Raw genomic sequence first — 19,520 nt, 5'->3', positions numbered from 1 at the left:
AGTCTTGCACGAACACCCTGGATTTGATCTTTGCCCTGAAGCCATTTTTTTTTTCCTTTAAGAATCTTTGGCTGGGAGAGGCTGAGGATAAGAAAGAGGCTTATTTTCAAATCTAGCAAGCCCTGGCTCCTTTATAGTTCTTCTACATTCTGTTAAAAGAGAAAAAAAACAAAACAAAACAAACAACAGTTCCCTCTTCGGTTCGTCTTTGTCTTCTCACGTTTCCTCGCTGGTGGCTGGAAGAGGGGGTGCCTGTGCTCCCGGGAGCTCCTCAGCCGAGCTCCCGAATTCACAGCCCACCTTTCATTTTCCATGTTCCTGCGAGGGACGGTTTTGTTAAATAATTTGTCCCAGCAGAACAGGCTTCATCTTCTCCCCTGCCTCTGGTAGCAGTTTCTCACGGCCCTTCCCTCCACTGACAGACCCTCTGAAGCCTTTCAGACCACCCTTCACCACCAGGTCCCAAACCTGGAGTTGCATGTCGTCATTTTGGTCACAGCAGCAGACTGTTTCTAGGTAACATTTTTTTTTTTTCCCTAATAGCCTATTGCTGCCTAACAAGCTAACCCAAAACTTAGTGACTTAAAACATGAAAATTGTCATTACATTCACATTTGGGGAGTGAAGGATTTGAGCAGGACTCAGCTCGATGGACTTTCCATTCCATGTTGCAGGGACTGGGTTTACCTGCTAAGGTTTAGTCAGTAGCTAGCCTGGCCTGGGGAGGGGTATTCAAGACAGCTTCTCTCAGGAGTCTGGCACCCTAGGAGGGAGAGACGCAAGGCTGGGCTCAGCCCCTGTCCCTCCCCGTTCATCTCGGGGTCTCCCCACAAGGCCTCTAAGGCAGGATGGTCGGATTGCGTACCTGGCAGCTCAGGGCTCCAGGAGACCCCAGTGGGGGCTGCCAGCCCTTTGGCAGTCTATGCCCAGAACTGGCCTTGTGTCTTTTTCTCCCCTCCCTTCTAGTCAAAGCAGTCCTAGACTCACCAAGAGACTATGGGAGGAGACACAGTTCCCTTTCCTCAGTGGGGAGAGCATCAAAAAAGGAAATATGTGGCCGTCTTTAATCTCTCACAATAGCTCATCAATCAAGCTGACCAATCACAATAATCATCTGCAAGCATGTTTTATCAGCATTCAGCCCACAGTGGGCATGTAGTAAATACCTCTTTCCTTACCGAGTGGTGCCCACTAGCCTGTGGCCCAGAGAAGTAACAGAGGAGGGGCCTCTGGAGTAGAGTTAGAATCTCGCCTTCTGTGAACTTGTGCAAATCTCTCAGCCTCACTGAGCCACAGTTCTTTCACTTGCAAAGTGTTAATATTCTATTGTGTACCATAGAAAATCATTCTGTTATGTACCAAGTAAACATCTTTAACGAAATAAGTGAAAGATTTTATAAACTTTAAATTGTTCAGTGTTCAGTAGAGCCTTAGTGATTAAGGATCAGAGCTTTGGGGTCAGGCTACCTGGGTTTTACCTAAGCTCAACCTTTGACTCATGTGTGGGCTTGGTCAGCTCCTGGATCAGTCTGAGCCCTGGTCCCATTCTGTGGAAAATGGCTGATCCAATCCGTATCCATGGAGCTCATGAAATATGCCAGACTCGGCAGAGCAGGCTCAGTGTTGGCTGTTAGTCTTTCGAGCTCTGAGGCTAGAAATCAAGCTTAGGTTTGGGTGTACCTCACGTTAGGATCTGTGTGTACAAGTCAGGACAAGTGAGTGCGGGTCCTGCTGTCGTGGTGGAAACAACTCAACACGTGAGGCCCAGATCAAGTCTGTTTGTTACTATGTGTCAGCAAGTCCAACAGCAAAAAACACTCACACATAAACGTTCCCTCTTCCACGGCCATTTGATTTGTCTCTAATGAGACAGCTTGTTGCTATTCCTTAAGCACTGTATTTAGCAGTTTTGTCATAAGCCCATGTCTGCTACATGGTTAATCCTCCGTGGGTATGCCTTTAGTCATCAGTTGGGTGTTTAATTAACATGTGAAATGTGAACCTTTCCTGTTAAACCTAAATTAAATTCGTGGTAGGTCTCTTGGAGAGCATTTAGAATATTGTCAGAACAACGTTTTCCTTGGCTGAAATGCCGTACGGTTGACTTGAATTCTAGAATTTTGAACACTGACATGAAGAAGAAACCAAGCAAGGACTTTCCAAGTAAAGCCCATAGAAGTGGCTGATGTGCTGGTTAAAGTGGGGACGCGCATCTCCCAGCTGCCCTTCTCTTCGTGAGCGAAGCAGCAGTTCCCAAAGGGTGGTCCAGCTGCTCTGCAGCTCCTGTTAGAAGTGCAGGTCCTTGGGACCCCCGCCCCAGACCCACTGAACTGGAAACTCTGGGACAGGGCCCAGAAATCTGGGTTCTCACAGGCCTCCAGGCAATTCTGAAGCCCCATCCACTTAAGGACCAATAAGCTAAGGTCTGGTATCGAGATGGGGGATACAGTTAATGTAAACCATCCATGGAAAGCCTAAACTCATTAAATCACCACCTAGAAAATTACCTACACCCAGAAGAGATCCACAGCTTGGCAATTTTTTCTTTCGTTTGTGTCTTTATTATATTAAATATGTCAGTCAAAGATCCCTGGTTCCCATGGTGATGAGTAGTTGGGATATAAATGCATGGATCTGGATATAAATTCTGAAATGCTTGCAGGAGAGTCATATTTATTTGACATCCAATGGGAAAAGAATGCTGTTTTCTTCTGCCTGCGTTGCCTTTTTTCCCTCTCCTTATAAATTGGTTTAGCCATATCCTTTACTTTATTTGCTCCTCTCTCCCATATCTCTAGACTACTGGTACATCAGAAGCCATCTGTAAACCCATCGCCGGAGAGTGAGAGCTATACGTCCTGAGCTCACAGTGAGGCCCTGTGATGAATGGAAGCTGGGGCACTCAAGACATGCTGTGGACCCAGTAGAGAGAGAAGTAAAAGCAGCAACTTTGTGATGTGGGTGCGATGTGGGCAGGTATTAGGTGTCTCTTGGTGATGTCCACACAGCGGGCCTCACCGGTGCCAAGCGTGATCTCCAGGTCAAGTGGGTTTTCCTACCTGAGCGGAAGTCAGCCCACCTGGTGTTGCTGAGAGGCGCGAACAACATCTCAGGAAGGGCAGAAAGCAGACAGCGGGGTGGAGATCGTCGCTGGGGAAGGCTCCTGGGAGGGTTTTACAGACGATTTCTCTGTAATAGGAAGGAAAGGCAGAATCACTGCCTGGATCTCACCCCAAGTCTTTCTGGACACAAAGGCAAAGAAGAGGAGAAAGAAATCAGACCCTAACATCGGTGGGAGACAGGAGACAGCTCACCAGCAAGCGTAGCTGAGGTGGAGCTGATTATGCCCACATTTGGCAAACGACCTCCACTGCTTGTTAAACAGGTGGGATTTCCAACCACCGGCTGCAACGTCACCTCCTGACGAAGTGATTCTATTTCAAAAAGAAGCAAAACTCTTCTGCTCTATGATTTTTTATTTGTAAGACCTTCCCTGGCTCAATGCTTCCTGCTTAGAGTTTCCTCCTTCATTTCTGGGAGGTTATCACTTTTCCAAACAAGAGGGCCTTGGAGAGAAATCAAAAGAGTGTCGGAGGCTCCGGACTCATATATGAACACGGCACTGAAACGCGGTCTGAATACCTTCTCCAGCAGCATCTCCGCCGACGGCCACCTCAGGGAGGAGATGTGCCAGCGCCAGGAGCATTTGATCACGAAAGCTGCGTGAGGGAATGTGGATCGGCGTACGGTGCAGAAATCACCAAAACCTGTCATCTAGATCCTTCGTGTGACAGGGAAGCTACCCGGGGGCACATTAGGACAGAAAGAGAGTGGGGCTGTGCCCCACCCCAGGTGGACTGGTCGCAGACACGTCCTCAGGCCAGGCAGCTGACTGGGAACAGGCTCCCTAGCTGGCTGTGGCAGGGCTTCCTTTTCCCAGAGGCTGAGAATTCGAGAGGCAAGGGGAGGAGGTCGGATGGAGAGGTCGGGTGGCAAATGGCTGTAGCTCCCCAGAGCTGACATTTATTTCGTTTTCATCTGGGGGCTCAGTCCTGGGCTTTGAGGGCTCCTCAGAAAGCTGAGCAGAACTTTCTTCACGTGAAGAGGGATGGAGAGCTTACAACAAGGGAAGAGTTCTCCAGGGCTTTTGACCATTTGCCTCCTTCCGTCTCAGACAGCCCCTTGGGGGGTGGGTGTTGCATGCGGGGGCCTCAGACAGCCAGCGGGCGAGTGTGCTGGGCTCGGCGGTCCTCATTCTGTGCACATCGTTCACTGGCCTGGGAGGGGTGAAACGACTTCTCATTCTCAGTCACTCCAGCTTGCTGGATTTCCATCAACCCCCGTATCTGCAGAATGGGCATGCTGGGCTTTCAACATAAGAAGGATTGAAAAATGATTATAAAATACAAAAAAGTCCATGCTGTTAAAATTTTTTAAATAAGTGTGTTTATTATTCCTCAGTAGAAAAATGATCATCAGGTGTAGTGGTGAAAAAAATACGAATGAACAGTGCTGTCTTTTTGTTGGTGGATAACTCTTTAAAAATGCTTTTTTTAGATTGAAGTATAGTTGATTTATAATGTCATGCTAGTTTCTGGTGTACATTAGAGGATTCAGTTATACACATACATATACATCTATACTTTTTCAGATTCTTTTCCATTGTAGGTTATGACAAGATGCTGACTATAGTTCCCTGTGCTGTACAGTAGGCCCTTGTTGTCTGTCTATTTTATATGTAGTAGTGTGCGTGTGTCAGTCCCAAACTCCCAATTTAAATGCTACTCAAATAGAATGTTTGCTACGTATTATTCTGAGATTCATTTCATGTTCCTTACCAGCTTACAAATATCATGAAGGTTTTTAGTACAGCAATTTATCTTCATAGTCAGATCGTAAAAGGAGGGGCCCCCTTTCATTAATTTGTCTCACAATCAGCTTAATTTATGGGTAGAATACTAGGCTCAAGCCTCTTTTTAGGACCTTCATGAGGTTTGACATGCGTGATTTTTAGACGTTCGGGTTTTCTTACTGAGAAGTTCCGAAGGGAAGAGAGTGAGCGGCTGTACCATCAACGCTCCTGGGTGTCTGACGTGTTGTTCCCACCACACCCTCCACCCCAGCGTCCGGCGGAGGGAGACCCCAGGTGGGGGTGTGTGAGTGACTGCCCTTCAGCTCAGTGGTGGGCTTACCATGAAGAAAGGGCCCAGATCCAGCAAAATAACAAACGTCCAACATTGGTGCTTCATAGTTACGGAAAGAAATCAGCAAATCTGAGCTTTGGAGATGAGTCTAAACCTGGCTGTGCCCCTCTATGGCCTGGAAAGTAACACACACGCAATACAGGCCCAGCGAACCCTGGGCTGCACTCAGCGCCCCGGCAGCGGACTCTCAGCCCGGAATCTGTGTGTCTGATGAGACCTCGTGTAATCCACAGGCCTGCTGCCCCGTCTCAGTGTGGGCGGGACTGGAGGTGGGAAATCTCTGAATCACAGGAGACGCCAGCGGAGTCCTGGGTCCTGGTTGGAGCTAAGGAGGTGCCTCTGGTGTTTCCTTACTTCCTCCTCTCTCAACCCCTGATGACTTCGGTTACTTCTTGGACTTCCTGTTCTGTCTCCTGCTTCCACAAAAGCCTAACTTAAAATTTTTTTTTTTTAATTAAAACTTCAAGAAAAGCAACCCCTCTTTCTCACTGCTTGAAGATGAAACAGCCTGGAGTGTGGATCTAATCAATTTGGGCAGCAAACTAAGGGAAGCTGGCTTGTCCTTATCCAAGCCCAGGTTCTCGGCTACGTGCCAGTCAACATTACCAACTTCGTTTGGAACTTTCTGCCTGCATCTGAGCTCACAGCCTAGAGGTCAGAGCCGCTGTGACGCCCAGCCCCCCGCATCCCTGGGGTGTATGATACTGGGGGCTGCTGTGGGAGCATCTGGGAGGGCATCCAAAATCAGTAACCATCAGATGAACAAAACTGAGACGAACTGTCATCTGAACGGGCGCAGTGTGAGGTGAAGGAGACAGGACTTTTCCAGGTTTCAAATGTTTTAATCGACCATAAGGCATACAGGTCTAAGACCCCCTGGCTCCTTCTTTTTAGGCATTAAGTCAGTCTTGCTCAAGTGCCCTTGCGTGTCCTTTGAGAAACTATCAACCTGGGCACAGAAAACGTGCATTTGGGCGGCACATGCCTCGGGGTTGTCACCGAGGGTAAGAGCAGCTCTCAGGGAGCCTGCCGGGGAGGTCAGGAGCCAGGCCTGGGCCTGCTGGCCAGCTGTCAGAGCCCCCCCCCCCCACCCTGCGCCCCAGGACAAATGAGCTTCCCACCCACCCGCCCGCGCAGGGCTTTCCAGCCAGTTAGAACTCTCCGTGCTCCTCTCGGGAGTCTTCAGGGAGGCTGCGTTTTGAAGGCAGATGAGGAAGGCAGATGTTTTCCTCATCTCCACCCACCGCGTGACTGCTGCTTGCCAAGTGGGCGGGATGGGGACACAGTTCACTACGCCGGGCCGGGTGGCGGGGGGCCGGGGCTGGGGGTGCGCGGCTCAGCACCTGCCCCGCCAGGATGGGCGTGGGAGACCTGGTCCAGCTCAACTCTGACTTCCGGGTCAGCGCAGGCTGGGAAGAGGTGGGAAGAGAAACAGTGCGCGTGGGTTGGGTGAACACTACTTGCTAAATTTAGAGCCTTCACACTCGCCAGTTCTGAGTCTTGTGGTATTTTTGAAGCAAACGTCCTTTTCTAGCAGGGATGTGCTGCTTAGAAGTAACAGGAAAAACAGTATTTGGTATCTTGGGCATAAGACCCACTGCCGAGGGATGGGTTTCAAAGTTCTCATCAGCCATCCTTTAATGTACATCACGGTTTGGTGGCAGGACGGCTGCAGAAACCGCCTGTTGCTGCAGACGCCGAAACACAGCTGCTGAGGGCTGGCCCACATGGCCTTGGCATTGACTAACCTCAGGCTGAGAGGCTGTGATGACGCGATGCCCCCTTTGTGCTTTTCAGCTGCGCACAGGTGTAGCTGCTCGGAGGGTGTCATCAAGCCCGAGGGCTGCGGCCCGGGCGCCGGTCCTGTCTCGTTGGCACCCGCGGCCCCGACTCGGTGTCAGGGCCTCGGGGGTGGTCGGAGGCTCAGCTGGCCCCTTCCTGAGGGTGGGTGTCGGTGAAGGGCAGAGGGACAACAAGGCTGGCAGGGGTGGAACAACTCGGCCTCCCAGCCACCCAGAGTAGGGTGGACAGGGATCCGATTCAGTTCAGCTCAGTTTGCTTGGGTTCAATTCAGCAGCTCTTCGAGCGCCTACCATGTGCCGGGCCTCAAATACCGTGGCGCAAACAGAACTGAAGCAGCCTCTCTGTTCGCAGGAATTTGCTCTCCTGGCCCGGGAGACTCACCGACACCAAGCCCCCCGAGGACCAGGATGGGTGTGAGGAATTCACACCCGCGGGGCGGGCCTGGGCCGCGCCAGGAGGCAGGAAGCCCTGGTGGTCTTTGTTTCAGGAGGACGAGAGGCAGAGGGCTTGAGTGGGTGGTTTCAACCACTGACCCCTTCCATGAGCTCTTTCATGGTCTACAGCTGTTTGACTTTAAAAATCGGGTTTTGGGCAGATGAAAATGAGGCTTTTATCTCATCCTCTGCAGGCGGGCTGCTCTATCTTCGCCGCATGCAGCCCTTCTGTGTTCTGGGAGGAGCCTGGAGTCATCTGATGGCCCTGAGGACGGCGACTGCTCACGTGACAAAAGTTAGTTGTATTTTCGTTTATCCCAGTGCATCCTCTGCAGGTCCAGCAGCCGCGGGCCTCAGGGAGTGTCCAGACTCCTGAGCCTGGGTGTGAGCGCTGGTCCCATGGCAGCTTCCTCGCGAGGGAACCACCCCCCAACTGGGTTAATCTGTTTATCCTTGGCAGACCCCCTACCCGGTACCCGCCCCCACAGGATGATCCTCAGAAGAAGACGCTGGGGGCCTTCTGGACTCCCTCAGGGCCAGGTGGCCTCCTGCCACCTTGATTTCTAGCTAAGTCAGGAGGGAGACCAGCCCTGCCTCCATCCCTCCGCAGGTCCCTGTTGGTGGCTTTGATGTGGACACACCCATTTTCAGTGCCCCTACAATCCCCCCACCTTGCCCGCACTCACTCCTCCCCCACTCCTCCCCTCCCCCACTCCTCCGCACCCCCCACTTCCCCTCCCCACCCCATCCCCCTTCTCCCCGCAACCCCGCCCCTCATGCTGGTGAGATTCCCTAGCAGTGCTCTCTCTCCTCCCCCTTCCCTGCATTTGGCCCCTCCTTTCTCTGCCCCCTCCCTCAGCCCGCCTCCACCGGGTTCTCCTAGAGGCACATTGCCCACAGGAGGGTCTGGGACCAGAAGAGCAGAGAAGGGGCTGCAAGGCCTCAGCTCAGCCTCAGGTCAGGGAGTTCTCAGACAGAAGCCCACCTCTGGAGGTGCCGCTGAGGGTCAGGGGACAGGAATTGGCGTGAGACACTGGGTTTGGAGCTTAGAAGGTCAGTGGTGACACTGAAGACCGCAGCTCTGGTGGGAGGAGGATGAGGAGAGGATGAATCAGGGGCTCAGACCCTGGCTGGGGAGGGGAAGGGGAGGGACTGAGTCCACCACCCACTGAGTGGGTCAGCCCAGGGCTCACTGCAGAGACAGGGAGGAGGAAGAGGACAGAGGACAGGACAGAGGACTGTGGGAGACAGGAGGTAGGGTGAGAAGAGGGTGCAGGGGAGAGCGGAGCGGCGCAGGTGGAGGGACCTTCCCTTGTGAGCTCCACATCTCCCAGGAGAGGAGGTGATGCGGGACAGGAAGGGCTGAGATCAGGCTGAGCCTCAGCAGGGGCCTGGCTCCAGGGAGGAGAGGAGGTGCCCCGGGGGAGAAGGCAGCCAGCGACCGGGATTGAAGCCATCCCGGGTGTGGGAAACTGGGTCAGGGTGCCACCCACCCCTGTCCCCAGGACACACTCTTGCTCCTGTAAGGGGCCTTGACACGTTGCAGGTCCCTGGGGCTCTGGGGCTCAGGGGGCTCTGGGGTCCAGGAGACTCTGGGGGTGTGGTGGGTCCCCAGCAGATCCTATACCCCTCTCACCAGTCCTGTCACCTGCCAACTGACAGCTCTGATGTTTAGGGCCCTAACACTGTCGACGGAAACATCTCCTGTAGGACATGCCCCTAAGGCCAGAGGAGCCCGTGTTTGCTGAAGGACAGCAGGTGTTTGCTGCCCTTTGCAGCTGTTGGTTTGCAAAGGCGGGTGCATCCTTCCTTCAGTAGCAGCTTCAAGTTGCATCAGGGTGACCCCAGTGTGCCTGAGAGCCTGTGGGTGCCCGGGACTGAGCGGGGGGATCTCTAATGATGCTGAAAAAGTTAGAACACACTTAAAAGGCAACACACAATAGTCATTAATTTATAATATGTTTCCTTACTAAGAGGATTTGCAATTTACAGCAAAAAAGTGGCTGCCATGATATTTGCTCCGGGGACAGGGGACATTTAGCTGTGTTTCATGAACTGTTTAACTTGGTAATCACCGTCCCTGTCGACCCTCTCCCGTGCCCTCTGCGCGGTCGCGTAGCTGGGCTGCTTCTGAGCAGGTTTGGGCCTGTCTTAGAATGAGAGCCCCCCTGGGACAGCTGGGCCCTGCGCTCACTGAGCCTTCGCTGCCTCAGGAGGGCTTGATGGCCAAGCCCTTTCAGGCAGCATTCCTTCACTTTTGATCTCTTTGTGGAGGTTTAATGAACTCCCTAATTATATTTTGTCCATTATAGATTTGCATGCGTCAAAACTGGTGAATGAAAAAGGATACTGCCCAGGGCCCGTTTAACTCATTTACTAAAGCGGTTCTCCATCCTCCACGTCTGTCTCTATCAGCCCCTCCCCAGGCCCAGAACGGGCCCCTTCTCAGCAGCTCTGCTGGCTTCCAAGTCTCTCTGAAATTGACTGGTGACTTTTTAAAAGGCTTATTCCCCATCTGTACGCCTGCCTTGAGAGCACATTTAAGCAGAACTCAGACATTGGAGGCGAGCCCCTTGCAGTCAGATCTGGAATTGGCAGGGGGATGGTTGGCAAATCTCTAAGGATAAGAGTGATGATGGTCACTCACTTCTCCTTGAGCACTTACTCTGTGCTTGAAACCTGGCCAAGCACTTTACCTGAATTAACTCCTTTAATCCTTGTAAGCACCTTGTGATAACAGTGGATCAAAGCAGCATTATTTACAATAGGCAAGAGATGGAGACAATGTAAATATCCATCCACAGATGACTGGATAAAGATGTGATCTGTATATAAGTTGGAATATTACTCAGCCATAAAAAAGAATGAAATAATGCCATTTGCAGCAACATGGATGGACCTGGGGATCATCATATTAAGCGAAGTGAGTCAGACAGAGAAAGACAAATATCATATGATATCACTTATATGTGGAATCTAAAAAAATTACAAATGTTATTTACAAATCAGAAACAGACTCACAAACATAGAAAACAAACTATGGTTACCAAAGGGGAAAGTGGGGGAGGGATAAATTAGGAGTTTGGGATTAACAGATACACATTACTATATATAAAACTGGTAAACAACAAAAATCTACTGTAGAGCACAGGGAATTATATTCAGTTTCTTGTAATAAGCTATAATGAAAAAGAACCTGAAAAGACTATGTATGTGTATTACTGAATTGCGTTGCTGTACACCTGAAACTAACATTGTAAATCAACTACACTTCAATAAAAAATAAAATTAAAAAACAACCCCCCAAAAAACAACAACAAAAGATAAAGGTGGATCAAGCCTGGCACAGAAGTGACCCCCTCCGGGCCACAGAGCTGGTGAGCAGGGCATGCCGGAGGTCACGACCCCAGGGGCCACGCTCTCAGGCCACTACGCTGGCCTCCTCCTCCTGTCTGCTTCTCTCTCTCTCATAGTTCATTCTCCAGCTGAAAACTTGCCTGTGGCTTCACAGAGCACTTAAAAGGAAGCCCACCCCCTTGGCTGGTCTATGCGGGCTCCTCTGACCTGGCTCCGGCCACCTCCTCCTCCCATCGCTGGCGCGGCCCTCCAGGCACTCGGGCGCCTGCCTTCTGGCCTGCAGGCCTGCCGCCTGCGGGAGGGCGGACCAGGCTGCACTGTGCTGCTGAATAGTCCCAACCCTCAGTGGTTTAAAGCAACAAAACTGTGTTCTTCCCTGGAGGAGAACCCAGGTGTCCTAACTCCTGGCAGCCAGAGGGCTCTGCTCATACCAGGCACTGGGGACCCTGTGTCTCCACGTGGCTGCAGTGACTCGGGCAGAAGTGGGAAGGGGACATGGCGAGTGACCTGGCCATGAATAATGCCAAAGCAGGGGTGCCTGGGAGCGCGAGGGCTGCCTGCCCTTGACCCCGGGTCCCTGCCCCGGCTGTGACCTCTGCCTGGCGTGCTGTCCCCGCCCTTCGGGTGGCTGCAGCTGACCTTTCACCCAGACCTCCGCTCCAGTCCCCCGCTCAGCACTTTCCTGGCCAGACACGAAAATCCCCACCCGGCAGGCCACAGCACATCACTTCATTTGATTTTACTATTTAAAAAAAGTTTTTCATTGAAGTACAGTTGATTTACAATGTTGTGCTAGTTTCAGGTGTACAGCAAAGTGATTCAGTTTTATATATACACACATATATATATTCCTTTTCAGGTTCTTTTCCATTGTAGGTTATTGTCAGATATTGAATGTAGTTCCCTGTGCTCTACAGTGTGTTGACTTCTCTTTGTTTTATTTTTGCCTCCCTCTTATCTCTCCCTGACGTTTTTCTCATTTGCATCTCCATTGCTGTCTATCTACCCGCCCATCTCACCTCGATGTCCCTTACCTATTTCTCTGTCTATTCTCTGATTCAAGTTCCCCGGAAGGGGCTGTTGCTCTGTTGTTCACTGTGGTGCCCCCAGGTTCCAGCCACACCTGTCCCACGGCAGGTGCTCAGTAATCACCTGCTGAATGGATGTTTGAATCAGTGACCGGTGTGTGGTTGGACATGAACAGGCAGTAGAATCGGGCCCCCGTCAGCCAGCCGTCCTCGTCACCTGCGTCTGTCCGTTACTGGAGGGGGGTAGAGGGGCGGGGGGGGGCGGGGAGGGCGGGGGAGGGCCCGGGGAGATTTTGTCTTGTGGTGGAGGAGGGGCGGTAGTAGGGTCCAGAGGCGGCGGCACCCGTGATTAGCAGGCACGTAGGTGTCTGAGGGAAAGGAGAACACCTGGGCAGCTGTTCTCTTTTATTTCACGTTTGCAGGGTGCTTTGCAATTCCAGACATTTTTGGCGGTGCCCTTGAAGAGCTGAGACGTCTAAACTCACCACTGCATCAGTGAGCGCCGTGTTACTTGAGGCAAACAGTTTGCCTCCTGTATTGGCTTCCCAGGGCTGCAATAACCGCAGTAACCGCAGTGGCATGGCTCAGATTTCTTCTCTCAGATTTCTTCTCTCAGATTTCTGGGGGCCAAAGCCAAGATCCGGATGTCAGCAGGGCTGTGCTCCCTTTGAAACCTGCAGGGAGGATCCCTCGGCCTCGTCCAGCTCCTGGCGGAGGTCAGTGGGCCTTGGGGTTCCTTAGCTTGTAGACGCATCGCCCCAGTCTCTGCTCCCACACGGCTCCTCCCTGTGTGTCTCCACGTCGTCTTCCCTCTGTGTGTGTCTGTCTCTGTGTCTCTTCCTCTTCCTGTGTGGACCCCAGTCATACGGGACTAGGACCCCCACCTAATGACCTCAACTTGATTACATCTGCGAAGACTCCCCTTCTGAATAAGGTCACATTCACAGGTGCCGAGAGTCAAAACTTCAGCAGTTCTCTTTCTTGGGGACAGGATTCAACCCTCAACAACCCCCTGTCCTCATTCTTGTGTGTTTCAGGAGGATGCAGTCCACTATTTTTCTTAGTTCGGGGCTTGATCTTGTGCCCGAGTTCATCTGACTGATGCTGCCAAACAGTGGGTTTGCTCTGAGCATCAAATGACCCGGATCTGGGGCCATGCGTGATGATCTCTCTGTCGCGTGCAGGCGCCATGGTTGAGAACCACTGGCTGGTGAGGGGGAAATGAAGTGAAAGGCTGTAGTAAATGTTCTGCAGGTCAGAGAGGAGCCCCGCCCTGGATTCGGAGCCCTGCCCCTGCCCAGCTGGCTGCGGTTAGCTCGCTGGCCCCTGGGAGGGGTGACTCCCTACTCCGGTCTCGCCTCTCCCGGACACTAGGGGTACACCAGGGTACTCGCAGGTTGCTTCCAGCTCCGTAGCCTCCAGATCTGTACATCTGGGAAAAGATGGTCCATTCCTAAAATCTCTCTAAGATGGTCGTTGTTTTTAACCTGTACACTGGTTCAGAGTCAGATAATCAAATGTGAATGATTTCTCATTCCTTTGCCTTGAACAGTGTATTTTCCCAAGAAGCCAAGATGTCTCAATTTCTAATCAGGATTTCCAAATCATTCATTCAATCATTAGAGAACTCAGTGGAGGCCCAGATGCCAGTCAAGAGGCGACAACAAGCGTTCAGGTGCTCTTCGTCCTGAAACCAGCCAAGCAACGTGCACAGCATGGGCTGGGTCATGGGGAATGGCGGTGCCTGTGATGGGGAGGGCCCACAGATACTGTGGGTGTGGGGGCAGATGTTCCTCTGGTCATGACAACAGCAGCACCAGCCCGTGGTGGCCCCGGCGGCCCTGACAGGAGTCCCAACAGGAGCCGGACCTTGGCGGAGGGTGTGCAAACAAGCCTGGATGCCTGTGCCTCCCAGGCTATGGCAGATGGAGGCTGTCTCCACACAGGTGGCCTCGCTGCTCCCGGAGCGCATGTGAAATTGCTAATATTTCACCATCTCTCTTTCCTTGAAGCAGCGAACCCGATTCCTAGAACCAGGGTCAGACATGGTCTCTGGTCTCTCCTTATTGCCGCTTGCCCCTCCTGGCTGCAAGGACCAGGGATGTCTGCTGAGGATGGAGGATGGAGGATGGAGGATGCGGACCTATCTTTCAACTTGCAGGCTGCCCGTCAAATTGAGGTTTCTTTGTGTTTGCACATTTGTGAGAACTTCTTTTACAGAAAAAAAATTCGGAGTGTTGTCAGAAAAACCCAGGACAGCTGTATGGCTGCATGGTTTGGGCCAGTGTTCCTCAGAATTAAATAATGTATAAACCCCCCTTTAAAAGACCCTATGTTTTGACTTAATAATGCTTATTGCTCCATTACATTAATATCTGACCATATAAAACTAAGAAAAAATTAATGCTTCTAGTTCTTCTGCAATGATAAAACTAAGACAAATTTACGAGTTCAATACAGAGAAAATGATAAAAGCAAAAAAATCAGATTACCATTAATTTATTGTGATGACTGACACTGCTAGAAAAAAAACTAATGGATTTCCTTTTTACTGCCAATCTATTATTCTGATAGGAGTATTAATCAGTGCACTTCAAATATAATAATGAACATTTTTAAAAAAAGCACTTACCAAAAGTCCATTCTTGAATATTTACTGTTACATTCAGTACTAATGAACTGTTAGCAGTTGGTATGTACAAAGATCGAATCCAAACAATACATTGCTCCAAATATAAATGGTCACTTTGCTAAATTCAGCTCATGTTAACTACTGTGTTTCCTATGATGACTCCATCCCCCCTTACTGTCCTCTACTCAAACTGTTGCAAAACCTTTATCTCTACCATGAGGTAGGAATGCAATACTTACATAGTAAACCTTGGCCTCTGCTCTTTACTCGCTGACCTCTAAACTCATCATCATCGAAACATTTTATCTCATTGGATCTAAGATGCACCATTATCTTGTGGACCATTTAGAAAGAAGTGCTGTTGCCAATTAAAATAGGAGATGCCATCGATGATAAGAAGTGGGCATGTGAAAAAAATGTACAGGTTAGGATAAATGGAATAGAGCAATTTTAGCAAATTACATCGCTTGTATGTACTAGGCATTTTTAAAGTGTTTATGTACACTAATTCATTTATCTCACAACACCCTGTGGGGAAATGTGTCAGTCAGAACAGACTAGCCTATGCTGTGTAACAAGCAACAGCAAAAATCTCAGTGGCTTAACTCAGCAAGTCTATTTCTTGGGCATGTCAAGTCATTTATGGAGGCTCAGTTTCCATCTTATGTCAACTTCAAATCAGCCTGAGCGTCCATGATCATTTCTCTAAGTGAAGAAAACTTGGAGAAAAACTCAGAGCACCAGCTTTTATAATGTTTCTCCCCCAAAGTCACTCACATCACTTTCATTGATATTTCACTGGCCAAAGCATTTCATACCTAACTTCAAGGGGACGTGTCCCTGGAAGCAAAGGAGAACTAGAAATCTTGCTGAAAGTAATATTTGCCACAAATAGATTAAACCATTTTACAGTCAAGAAAACTGAGGCACAGACAGGTTAAGTACCCAACCCAAAACCCCACAGTTAAAATGTAGCAGTGCTAGGATTAGAACCCAGCCATTGTAACTCATAACCTCTAGCCCTTGCTTTCTTGCTGAGATGTGATATATCACACTGTCCTACTGGTGGATTTCATGAGGTCAAATAAAATCTATTACAATTTAAGAAACCAAACTTTCAGTATTTGAAAAATGCTTCTTGATTGTAAATGATCATTCCTAAACAGAAATTTTGTTTTCAAAGCTGGTTAAAAGAAACTCTCAACCTGAGTTCACGTGGAAGATAAAGGGGTTTTGGCATGAAGGCATGGCACCTAAAGGCAGTGTATTAAAATATGCTTGCCAGTGTATCAAAGGTGGAACAGGTTTAGGTGATCACCGGGCTCATGAGCCCAGACGTGAACTTAAACTCCGAAATAGCATGGCAGGAACATTAAAGGACCGTCATCTACATCATCTGATCCAGACAATATATTATTTTTGAAGATTTTCAGAATGAAGACACAAAATAGGAAAATATTCCCAGACTAACATTCTCACCCCCAAGACTCACGCGTACTCTTCGTTTTCAAACACATTGACTTAGGTTTAAACCAACAAAGGTATGGAGACTCTGAAAGCTGTTCCGCGCTGTGAGATGCGGTCAGGGCGTTTTTGCATTTTCCCGTGTGCATGGCTATTGCAATGATTATGTCATGATGGATGCAAAGACCAGGCATGTGACTGTCAAAATGCTGAACACTCAAGATACCCTGTGCTTGCTCCAGATTCGTCATTCATTCATCAACACTCTTTTTATAGAATTGTCAAATTGGGGTTCTAAGTCACTTTAGAGAATCTGAGATCTTAAAAACTAATGACCTAGCAAAATGGCATGTGGTAGTTATTCTCAGCTGTAAGACTTTTGATGCTGAAGTTCAGCTGTACTTTACTTCCCTCCCCCCACCTCCTGTAAAACTCATCAGTTAAGAATTTAAAAAAATAACTTCATGTCAAAAGGAGGGATGGGTGGGAATAGGGGCGAGCTTTGGGGCTGGGAGGCCAGTTAGATGGTGCCTGCAGTAAGCTAAGCCAAGGGCGATGGGACGTGACACGTGACAGAGATTACAGTTCAGATTATAGTCCATATCAGGCAGAGTGCAGCCATGACAGGCATGTTCTGTGCAGCTTTAAGGTGACTGATTATTGTCCTGGGACTTGGAGCCAAGAATTTCTTATTCTACCCTTAAAATACATTCAGTCAGTCATTTGGGCGGGTACCTTGCAGTTTGCAGAAACAAAGTGTGATGCCCTACAGCTAGTTCTGATTAGAACACCCATGCAGCCTAGATAAAGTCCCACTGCTACATCCATTTAGAGGAGGGTCAAAAGTTGGAAATTTTGGGGGGAGGGTGTAACTCAGTGGTAGAGTGAGTGCTTAGCATGCACGAGGTCCTGGGTTCAACCCCCAGTGTCTTCATTAAAATAAATAAATCTAATCACCTCCCCCGACCCCCCAAAAATGTTGGAAATTTCAAGCAAATGGCAGGATCTGAAGCCTCGGGGGAGAGAATCGTGGTGGAGTGACCCTTCTTTGGGATTCAGGCTTGACTGCTGTTGAAATGCCAGGCGAGGGGCAGCAGGCATGGTGGTTCTCGTTTAGACAAACCTGGAATGGATGCAGCTGGAAGCAGCAGGGGACTCGTGTGAAGACGGGCCTTTCACGGCCGGGAGGATGGAGCACGGCTGCCCAGGCGGGAGCCCCGACGTGTCTGGGCTGTGTGAGAACTGGCCCTCCAGCAGCCTTGCTGCTTGTTCCCCAAAGTTGATCTGACTCCACTGCAGCAGCTAAGACAGGGCAGTGTTTCGTCCCCGTGATCCAGGCCAGAACAATAAGCTTACTTTTTAATGCGTGCCTACTGTGTACCCATTTGGGCTCATCCAACCCACATGAGTCCTGAGTGAGCCATGGAGGCGGTGCTATGGTTACCCTTGCTTTCCTGCTGAGGGACTTTAGGCGCCAAAAGGGTAGACAACCCGCCCAAGGACACACAGGCACCTCCAGATGTCCAAGGTCGCTCCTAAAAAGAACACAGTTTTTCATCAATAATTTTCAAAACATTGTAGTTTTCAATAGAAAGTACCCTGAGGGCCTTTGTATAAAAAGCATGCTTAGTTTCTCCATCCCTCCACTCTCCACCCCCGGCCCTCAGAGTTCCAGGTGTGTGGGGAGACTTGACTTTGGCAATCAGGTGAGGCCAGGTGAGTCAGGCGTCTGCGTAGCTGTGGTGAAGTCATCACGGGGCGGTGGAAGTAGGGGCCACAGGACTGCAGGAGAGGAGGGGCCCCGTCCAGCTGGGGTGATGGGCGTGAGTCTGCACAGGCAGGGGCACGGGACGCGAGGTGGAGAGCAGTGTTTGTCCAAGGGGATGCGGGCGGCGAGGCTCGGGGGAGGAGGGCACTCTCTCCCACCACACTGTGGACTTGGGGAAGTGGAATGAGATCTATGGCACAGATTTCTGGGACATTCTGCGGTGACATTCGTGGATAAACCACCGCCCAGATGGCGCTGTGTAGAGCCTCAGTGCAGGTGGATGAAGAGACAGAGGAAAGGGGAATGGTCCTCACAGGACCCACGGGCTGTCGACCGAGAGAGGAAGATGCTCGGGGCGGAGGTGAGTGTGGTCTAGCCCGGGAGCCACTCCACTGCCCCATAAGCACCAGCTATTGAAAACCAATATGCTAATTAGATAAATATTAAGCACTAATCCAGCCATTATGTCACTTGCTTTTCAGAATTTAGAAAGGCCCTGGTGGGATTATTTTGATGATCTGGCTCACTTAATAAAACACCTGATCGGGTGAGTTTCAACTTAATTCCGCGCCCTCAAGGCAGCAGGCAGACACTCAGAGCCATCGGATGATTCCGGCTCTTGCCAAAGTTGTCGTCATTCTCTATAAACGCAGGCAGCGTAGCATCCTAGTCCCTGAAGGACACACAGAACTGGACTCACCAGGAAGACACGGAAGCCCGGGGTGGCTGTGTGGTCGTGCGGGGTTGAGGGGTGCAGGTGTGGAGCGAAGGGAGCCTTGTGTGAGTGTGAGGGGCCATGCGGCTCAGGACGTCTCGGAAGAGAGGGCTCCCGAGCTCCGGAGATCTGTCGTTGTTTCTCTTCTCATTATACATAAATCTGCCTATTCATCCCTAACTTTATATTTATCATTTTGTGCTTTTTTTCCTTAAAAAGCACCCCCCCAAAATGGTACAAGATTCAGAGCCCACCAAAGCTGGATGTGTCTCCGCTTAGAATTTTCGCTAGGTAGCGTCTCTGGTTAGTTCCTTTTGCCCAGCAGTTTTTCCCCTTTCTAACGATTGCAGCCTTGGAGGAGCAAAGGGGTCACGAAGGGCATGTCTGGGCAGTGAGTACAGGAGAGACAGTGGCCTCCAGGGACTGGAGGAGCCTCTTCTTGGGGAAAAGCCAGTGCCCGGCTCGTTATAGTTTCTGGCTGAGGAGTAGCTGGGAGCCTATTGCCTGCTTGCTGCACAAATCTTTACACCATTACAATGACTGACGCTTCTTATGTGAAGCTGCCTTGACCCCAGCCTTTCTGTTGTGCGCGTAGCACCTGCCCAGGGCTGTCAGTAAGCCCTTCTCCACCATGAGGCACCGCATGGAGCCGGGCGTCCGGCTGCCGACGTCGGGGAGGGCTGCCAGCCACGCTCCCGCCGGCCACACGGCAGCCCTGGGGGTGGATGTCACGCTCCTGTTTACGGACAGGGAACTGGAAGCACAGAGAGTTTAAACGACTTGCCAGGGGTTCTGCAGTCGGATCAATTCATTTATTCAACACTTTCTAAAGTCCTTGAAAAAAAATCAGGTAACGTCAATGCTTAAAAAAAAGACCCCGTAGTGTCTGATGCTCACTGGACAATAAGCGCTAGACCTTTCTGTACCAGGGGAGGAGAAGGGTCCGTTTGACAACATCAGCCAGTTGGGGGGCCTCAGCGTGGAGTCAGTTTCAGGTTGGAACATTGCATAGACTTGCTAGGCCTGGTTTAGAATGGGAGGCAGCAAAAGTGTGTGTGTGCCTACCAGCACGTGTGCATGTGTCTGTGTGCAGTGCATGCTGTGTGCACGTGTAT

The sequence above is a fragment of the Camelus dromedarius genome, chromosome 6 (assembly GCF_036321535.1).
Source record: "Camelus dromedarius isolate mCamDro1 chromosome 6, mCamDro1.pat, whole genome shotgun sequence".
Classification (NCBI taxonomy): Eukaryota; Metazoa; Chordata; class Mammalia; order Artiodactyla; family Camelidae; genus Camelus; species Camelus dromedarius.
Note: the sequence above shows the minus strand (reverse complement) of the source record.